The sequence below is a fragment of the Asterias rubens genome, chromosome 10 (genome assembly GCF_902459465.1).
Source record: "Asterias rubens chromosome 10, eAstRub1.3, whole genome shotgun sequence".
Classification (NCBI taxonomy): Eukaryota; Metazoa; Echinodermata; class Asteroidea; order Forcipulatida; family Asteriidae; genus Asterias; species Asterias rubens.
The window spans coordinates 17,243,810-17,253,026 of NC_047071.1; positions in this window are offsets into that span (position 1 = coordinate 17,243,810).

Here is a 9,217-nt window from a genome sequence, read left to right on the forward strand (position 1 = left end):
TCTACATGACCCAGTTTTCGTAAACACTAACAGCACGTTCACAATTCTAACAATGGCATGTTTATCTGAATTGAAACATGTCGTATTTGGTTGCGTTTATGATTCCCCACTTTTTAATCCCTGATGGTTAAGTACAACCCCTTCTGTTTCACGGTTCTCATGACTATATCATAATAACATGGCATTTCCTCATAGCTGACCGGGTTTAACATTGTACATTAATCCCAGTCCAGCAAAAGGAAAAACGCCCACCTGGAAATTCTAAAAAGTTATAATTCAGGTAAAATAAACAGAGCTGCATGGTTGACTCACTATTCACCAAGATGTATATAGGCCGTTTGTTTATTTTATTATCAAACCGGTTACACCCTTAGTTACGACGAAACAAGTTTATGCCTTTTACTGCAGAATTAAGAATGGCAACCTGTGTGCAAGTTAATATTGTGTAAAAAAACGTACTTGATATATTGTAAAAACGCATTTGAAATCTATATATACTTTTGTTATTCTTAGAAACAGAAAAAGCTATGGGTATAGGAGACATGCACCATATGGATATAACCTGAGCGACGGCTTCATTATAGTTGTGTAGGCCCTCAAGACAGATTTGAGAGCCAAATAACATGAGAAGGCCTACAGTGTGAAAATGCCCAATATTGTGACCCTGGGGTGGTTGACTTCCAACATGGGTTATTTTTGATGACCTATGATCCTGAAAAGTTGTAATTTATGCGCGGGGTGCGTTTCTGAATAACTATTGATATTGCACCCATAAGAGAAACATTGACTTTGGCCATAGGTGCAAGGTACAGGGGGCAGATTTTAGATTGTAAACAATGTTTGTTTTTTTACAACTTTTATTTGTTAATGTTTATATTGTTGAAAAACAGAGAGGACCAATAACAAGATCGTAGATTTCGGGATTTGTTGACTTTATAAATCATTGCTATAGTTTAAAAACGCCTCGTATTCTGTCACATGTACTATTTACGTGATTATCGACTGCAGTCAGAATAAGAGGACTTTAATAAGGGAATCAAAGTGTGGTGAAGAGGTTTTCAACTATAGTGGTTTAAACCCAACGAGGTATGGTTCTTGATAATTGGTTCGAGGTAAATTAACGAGAACCAGGCTTCGGCGGGTTTAAACCGCTAGTTGAAAACCGATTCAACACACTTTAATTCCACTTCATTAATACCTTTTTGGTCAAAAAACATCAACACTTTTGGTTAAAAATTAAAATAAATACAAAAATTATAATTTTTCAAAGATTTCTTTCAACACAACACCCCTCGCGATATGAAATGGTTAGGCCCTCGGGTAAACAACTCCTTATAAGGGAATGCTGTGCGCATCGCGCGTATCGCAAAATGTGGCACAACTGTTTCAGCCGTTGCTCTGGACCTATGTTTCAGCCGTTGCTCTCGACCTATGGGAATGAAGAAACTGTCTTATAAGCACAGGTGCAAGCTCGCGTGTCACTCCCGTGTTTCAACACTTTTTACTGGTCATAAACAAAGGTTTATACACACCCACGTGGTGCGCTCTCCACCAATAGGAATAGCGAAACTGTCTGAGGTATTTATGAAGGTTAACATTTCAATTGTCAATAAATAATAAGCCCGTTAACGAGCAAGTTAGCAAAGGACTGTAACTTTTAATATTTGTCTAGATAACATTATACTAGTCCATAATTACAGCGAAAGCGTCGAAACCAGGATCGTCCGTGACTCATGACAACCTACAAGTAGGCAATATGTCATGTAATTGAAGTATTCGAAGAAATATGTTAACAGAGTTGACTTTAGACTTTTAGATAAGAGCTTCAATGATTATTATTTAACACTAATACCCCCCCACCCCCAAAAAATAAAAAAAAATAAAATCGAAATTGTGTTGAGTCTGGAGTACGTGAGTTGTAGCTGATAATCTCTTTCGCACCCTCTTTTGAACATGTTTGATTATTTGACCTTTGACATGTGCATTGTCGAGCCTCTGTACAACCTAACTGGGAACATGCTTGGATTGAAGTAAGGGAATGACTCATTGTTGTGTTGTTTGGAGTAGGTTACTTTCTATACCCTAGATTTGATTCCAAACTCTTTGTAACCAACATGCGAAAATGTCACCAATTTTGGTTGTCAGGTTTTGGAAAACATGTTTGTGTTTCGTCTAGGGGTTGGGGTTCGGAAACTTTGATATGATTAAGAAGAGTGTAACCTTTTTGGGCTTGTATATTTAACTTCCTTTCCACCGATGTGCAACATAAGTCGAAACACTCAACCCACATAACTTTTATTTTATTTAAGTGCATATTGATTTAGTTTCCACTCTATACCTTTAAGTTCACCTGAAGGTCAAACTTCCAATTTTAAACTTCCGATTGTTTGACCGCTTGCTCTGGTTAGTTACTAAATACACACCTATCAAAATATACAGGAAAGGTCATAATACCAAGACATGGCTTGCGCTGTTTATACATTCTAGATTATTAATCTCTTGCCACCTCCGAAAACGCCGGCCCCTGCAATTTACCCGACTGTATGGGCGGGTGTTGGATGTAACATGGAGGAATAAATTATTCCTCCATGGATGTAACGAACGTGCAATGTTAATTTCCAAAGACGACTTCTTCATCGTGCTCAATGCTGCCCTCATTGTCACTGTTTTATACACAGCTGATTTGCTGCTGACAACCAATTTGTTTCAGTTGTAAAAACGATATGGTTGGTTTTATCACTACGATAGCGAATAGCTGCAGCTCATATAAGTAAAATTTAGGGTCCGGTATCACCCAAAATCACGTGACCAAAAAAGGAGGAATTCCTCCTTTTTCGAAGTTATCCGAAATGTTCCGAACGTGTTGTCGTCAACATTTGGACAGTATCATTGCTGTTCGGTATGGAATCGTAATGTCAGTCCTGTCGGCCGTAGATCCAGGAGTTTTTATGCCAGCTATTGCCAATGCAGTCGTTGTGCCTAAATAAAGCATTTGCAAAGCGTTGCGACGACAAGTTCAAAATATATAAACCTGGGAAATCGCTCCGGGATCTAGTAAGTTTTTGTACTTTTTCTTCAACAATATTTTTTCAAAGGTGTTTTACTTGAGTGTTCATTAGACATTGATTGAGGATTAAGTTTCATGATTTTTGAAAGTGATAAAAATGGGGCAAATCTGGTGACTAGTTGTCGAAATTATACGTGTTGAACCAGATTGTCATTAATTGCCGATCAAAATAATCTCGTAACCCTCCGGCCTGGCGGCCGTCGGGAGGAGGGTTACGTTATCGCAACTAGTGCAGACATGGTTTCCCTGGAGATGACCCCCGACCTTGCAAGTTGCGTCATGCTTTATTTTTTAACCGTGGGTGATACCTGACCTAAGAGTTTTAACATGAGACGTCAAGGAATCTTTGGTCAAGGGACCAGACTATATTTAAACTCGGGCCGTGAAATTTGCAGGCTCTGTATCAACATCATAGCGCCCTCTTTTGACTCAATTACCTCATACCACGTTTAAAAACCCATGCTTTGTTTAATGGTTAATGGCACTTTTTAAGTTTGCCACTTGATCTCCTCTCGACCAATAAAAATGAAACTTATATCACAGGTGATTATAAATGTTAGACAAAGCTTAACGACTTGTTTCAAGCTAAATTGTAAAGTATTATATATATGTCCATGATGCTCATTTCAAGGTCTTACTTTGTTTTCGACAGTTTTTTGGGAGTCCCTTTCATCTTACATACCGCCCCCTTGTGACACGTTATAGTGTATAATACCACTCGTGTTCAAAAGCATTTTTTTTAAACAATTGACAAGGGATTGTTCAATCTTTGTTCTTTTCTTAATCTTGGCGATCTCCCCTCTTTTGACTTCTGACTAGCAACCCGTGCAAACATATTGACATAATGAGAGATCACCTGCATTTGGACTTCAGATGGCTGATTATAACCAAGGCACATTAATATGGAGGTCGCACATTCAAGTCCCGTTATCGTTCATTTTTTTCTTTTTTTAACCCCCCCCCCAAAAAAAAAAAAAAAAAAAATATTTTTGTGGTAATAATTCACCCAGTGAGTTGCCCTTGTGGTTTATTTGTCCGACTTAAATTTTATTCACTTCAAACAGCACTCATTATCCCGAACTTAAAAATAACTTTGTTTGTAATTTGTATTCAGTATTGACAGTCTAGACTGTCGTTATAGTCTAGACCTAAAAACATTACGAATATATATTCTGAGTATTTGAGTATGTGAAGGTAATTCCATAATATCATTTATTACCATGGTAACTTGAGGAGAAACAAATTGATCTCGATCTTTTGTTATACGTTTCCGCACGACCGCTCTTGTATTTCATTGCCCAGGAATTGCAATCATGGTTGCGGGGAAAATGGCTCCAATGTTTTATGATCGATTACTGACAGCGATTAAAGGCACTGGACACTATTGGTAATTGCCAAAGACTAGCCTTCACAGTTGGTGTATCTCTAAAATAACAAACCTGTGAAAATTTGAGCTCAATCGGTCATCAAACTTGCGAGATAATAATGAAAGAAAAAACACATTTGTCACATGAAGTTGTGTGCGTTTAGATGGTTGATTTCGAGACCAAGTTCTAAATCTGAGGTCTCGAAATCAAGTTCGTGGAAAATTACTTCTTTCTCGAAAACTATGGCACTTTAGGGATCCGTTTCTCACAATGTTCTATGCTATCAACCTCTCCCCATTACTCGTCATCAAGAAAGGTTTTATGCTAATAATTATTTTGAGAAATTACCAATAGTGTCTACTGCCTTTAAACGAGTTCAAGGTGAACCTATTATGCAACTCACTCTTTGAAGTACCGGCACTACAGTTTTTTTATGCAAGTCGCCAGACACATGGTCTGAAGGCTTACTTCAAGATGTAGGCTACAATCAACTATTTTTTGCAGGAGCCGTTGTCACCTATTCCCGATGGGGCTGAAACAGGGTTACCCCCTTTACAGTACGGATGGAGGCTTGAGTATCATCCACTTGCCTGGCTGGTATAGAAAGCACTACCTCCCAACTTGTATGAGGTCATATTTTCAAAGTGTCTTGCTTAAAGGCAGTGGACACTATTGGTAATTACTCAAAATAATTATTGGCATAAAACCTTTCTTGGTGACGAGTAATGGGGACAGGTTGATAGTATAAAACATTGTGAGAAATGGCGATCTCTGAAGTGCCATAGTTTTTGAGAAAGAAGTAATTTTCCACGAATTTGATTTCGAGACCTCAGATTTAGAACTTAAGGTCTCGAAATCAACCATCTAAACGCACACAACTTCGTGAGACAAGGGTTATTTTTTTTTCATTATTATCTGGCAACTTCGATGACCGATTGAGCTCAAATTTTCACAGGTTTGTTATTTTATGCACATGTTGGGATACACCAAGTGAGAAGACCGGTCTTTAACCATTTAGCCACTGGACCGCCCGGCCACCTAAAGCGATACACTGTATGAAACCTCGCTATAGCTTTTGTTTATAGAATAAAAAGAAATATAAAAATAAAACTAGATAGTCATTAGTAGGTCTACGCGTTGGTGAATCCATCTAGTTTTGTATAGATCATTATTGATTCATCCCTTCACAGTTGACTTGTCGAAGCTACTGATGATGAAATAATTTTAGCTCTTACCCAACAAAACGATCATTAGTAATTACAAAGGAAACGGTATTTATCATTTATGGTGATATTGTCGAAAAGTAACGCCTTCGCAAATATTCAGCACTAGGCCAGATAAAAGCCTTGAAAAGCTATTGTGCCCATATTATCATTATACAAAAGTAATCGCCACAAATACTACCGTAGGCGTTTAACGAGGGGGTTTATTGTGTGCCCCCCCCCCCCCCCCCATAAGGACTTGCACAAATATCACCGAAAGGGTCAAAAATTGTGCATTTATTTATAAATAATCAGCCTTGGTAAATGTTGAACTATGATTCCAGTAATTTACTGCAAGAATCTTGAAAAATCATTTCGGCAAACTCGGGCGGTGCAGGGACTAGAGGGTTAACAATTACCAATAGTGTCCACTGTCTTTAAGGAAAAAAAATTTGACGACCGGGAATCGAACCCTCACTCTGCTGACCAAATACCCGGAGCTTGAATCCGGTGCTATTAACCGCTATACAATACAGTAGGACATAGCATTATACGTTCGATGCGTAGGATCCTGCCTTATCAATGTGACAAGAAACAGACTGTTATTGTATATCTGTGTTCGGTCAGAATGATAGATACATTTTCTTACAAATTGTGTTATCCCTAACCCCACTGGACATTTAGTTATTTGATATCAGCTATTACCATGGTGGATCCGATCAAACAATGAAATCATGTTTTAGTATCATAGAATTATAACAACTATCTTACTCATGGTGCGGCCTTCTTGTTTTTTGCTTCCATGCCCAAAAGGACATTTTGGATGAGGGTTATATATCCAACCAATACTTTTGGCATCTTCCCGATGCGGGGGGGGGGGGGGTCTGACTGGTTCCTGGTACGCTACCGCCTAAAACACAGACTATCACAGGTGTTGCGTCCAAGTTGAGTTTCCGCGTCAAAATCCCTCCGGAGACCTTATTGCGGCCCAAATTAAAACCCGATTACGTAGAGCTGACTAAGCCCAAAATTAATTTAATTTACCTGATATCACATCAAACCTCTTCGACTGGTTTCCTCAAGTTTTGCTTAGCATACAATATTATTTGGCAACTTTCTGCCTAAGCAGCTGTATGACTTTGGGACCGGGTTTTATTTCTTTTGGGTAAATGCAGCTCTCAAAATTTACACGATACAACATGTGCAATGTAGACATTTGAGTAAACAGTTAACAAATAATGTTTATTTGGCGGGTACTATGGTTACACAACACAATTATCTGCAGTAAACAGCGTCATTATTTGTACCATTTTGGATCACCGACCGGAACAAACCTAAATGAATTTCCTATTAATAAAAGCCGGTGGAATAGTGCAGTTTGTAACTTTACACTTTGATCGCTTTAATGTCAGCATAAAAGCGTGACTAATATTTATTTAGATACGAACAGTGGTTATGAAACACGTTTGTAAATACTTGAACTTGTTATAATGCCCGTTGAGAGAGTTGTTACTATAAGGATATTACACACAAATACTTTTTTTTTTATTCGCTCCGTTTTCGGTCACCGACCTTGATTCTAAAGCACTAAATAAACAGCCACAATTATAAAAAACTTGTCCGAGAGGCATAAAAACCGCTGGAATAGTGCATTCAATTACTTTACGTTTTTGTATCTGTTATAGGTCTATTTCATCTTACTTAATACTACAGGAATAAATCTATAGATTGCTCATGACGTCACTGACCGGCATCTTTGATGGCAACTAACAATACCTTTGTCACGGTGTGGTCATCTCGATTTCACTCCATTCCAACTCATTGTAACCAAACTGAGGCTGGACGAAATAATAGTCTGGTGCCATGGGCAACAAATGTTAGCACTCATTACTGTAATTGGAAACGGGGAACATGACCAAGATGGTGACAGCGTGATAAAGGCCCATAGAAAAGTGCAATCGTGTACGCACTGCGCATGACTCTTTGCCAATGGTAGCCTTTCACACGTGCACGTTTCATCAATGATGGCGGCCAATCCAAGTGGTTTACAGACCTTTCTATTGTTCAATCGTGTAAATAGATGTTTTAACAAATTCAAGTTCATAATTTTCTGCAACCTTTCAAGTAGCTCCCTAACTTGAATGGTTACTTTGTTTGCATCAAACTCAACACTCATTTTGAATATTTGTGTGTAACATTGACACAACTGTAGCTATTTGTTTTTGTTATGCGTCGTGGCTTCTCATGCTGGCAACGAACATATCTCTAGGCAACCAGTTCCAGGTAATCTACAAGAGTTCAATGGCAATCTCCAAGAAGAAAAGCCATTCCAAATAAAACGTTCACATCTTTGGGATTGAAAGACATAGTTCGAGAAAAGCCCCATGTGCTACCAAAAGAGGTCTTGTATCATGCACTGAAGTGTGTTGCCCCCAAGTTGCCTATACAAATTGACTCGTATGACAAGGCCCTATTGTTGTAATAAATATTATGTCAGCCATACATATCATTAACCCAGTCATGTTGAACTGTTTGTTGAATAATGAATGCAATTAGCCGCACAATGAACACTCGTTAAATTGAGTCTGATGAAGAGAAAGTACGGCGTTGTCGTAAAAAGTGTATCGTCAAAAACATTTAAACCTGAATGAGTGATACTAAATTGTGCCATTTTGTTAAGGTATTTTCGTTTTTCGTTTATGGCATGGAAATAATTGTACTATGAAGATAAAATTTGAGCGAGAAATTACCTCTTCCTCAAAAACTACGTTACTTCAGAGGGGCCGTTTCTCACAATGTTTTATACCATCAACAGCTCTCCATTGCTCGTCACCAAGTAACGTTCTATGTTAGCACGTGTTTTGAGTATTTACCAACAGGCATGAAAGTGTCCAGTGCCTTTAAAGGATTTTGGTACTTTTTGTAACACAACACACAATGTCCACAATTTACATTAAACTTACACCGTCTGAAGATAGTACTAGTAAAAAGCGTACCTTAAAATATTAGTTGCTGAATTAGTTGCTTAGGTGCTGTAGTTTTTGAGAAATGAGTAAAACAATGTCATGAAAATACGTTTTTACATGCAAAAGATTTTTTCGTCTCATGATAACTGGGACGAAAATTATTGTCATGATATTGTTTTACTCATTTCTAAAAAAAAATACAGCACCTCAGCAAGTAATATTTTCAGCGAAGCCTTCTACTATCATTATCTTCAAACTGTGAAAGTTTAATGTAAATCTGTGGACATTATACAATATTGTTGCACGCTGTGACGGGGTCCATGGCGTTTTGTACACCCGAGGGGAAAAATGGCAGCCGAGGCGAATTGTATAATTTGTATTCCTCTTCTCGAAGTTCTGTTGTCATCTTCAAACATTAATACGACGTAAGCAGACGAACAACAAACAATTCCCTCGAACCCGCGGTTGTTTCGTACACAGCGCTGGAAATCGACCAACGCTAGGAACGATCAAGGTGATGTACACTGGTGTACATCACTTTTCATGTAATACCCGGCCCCCGTCGAGCCATGTAACATGCGTTTTTGTTGCGCGTCACATGATTTGTTCTCGACC